This window comes from Penaeus monodon, chromosome 21, assembly GCF_015228065.2.
Source record: "Penaeus monodon isolate SGIC_2016 chromosome 21, NSTDA_Pmon_1, whole genome shotgun sequence".
Taxonomy (NCBI): Eukaryota; Metazoa; Arthropoda; class Malacostraca; order Decapoda; family Penaeidae; genus Penaeus; species Penaeus monodon.
In genome coordinates, this window is record NC_051406.1 from 2,775,101 (window position 1) to 2,775,485 (window position 385).

At 42.1% G+C, this 385-nt stretch overlaps 1 protein-coding gene across 1 annotated transcript in view; it reads left to right on the forward strand.

Moving 5' to 3' along the window:
• Positions 1-385, forward strand: part of LOC119586104 (synapse-associated protein 1-like) — a gene marked incomplete at its 5' end in the record, with an annotated part of 123,898 nt that overhangs the window by 10,673 nt on the left and 112,840 nt on the right.

Genomic DNA, 385 nt, shown 5'->3' on the forward strand with positions numbered 1-385 from the left:
TTGTGAAGGTGGCAGCACCGCCGATGCATAGGAAATTGGTGGCAGCAGTTGTTCGATGGGATACTGATATGACTCGGTTTTGAAGTGATTTTTTTTTACTCTTTCTGAGTGATATGTAATGATGGTGCGGTGGTGATTGCAGTGAGCAAGATAAAATGTGGAAACGTATCTAACCACTTTAATCCAACAAGTTCCGGGAAAGTTTGGGTAATTAAAATAGTCTGAAGAAAAGTTAGGTGGCGAGTTGGGAGTGTTTGTACAGTTTTCTCGTCCCTCTCCCCCTCCCATCTTTCTTTTAGCTTCTCCTTTTTATGTTCTACTGAGAAGTTTATCTTTCTAATGGCGTAGATAGGGATTGCGGTAGTGAGGGTACTTTGCGGTATTC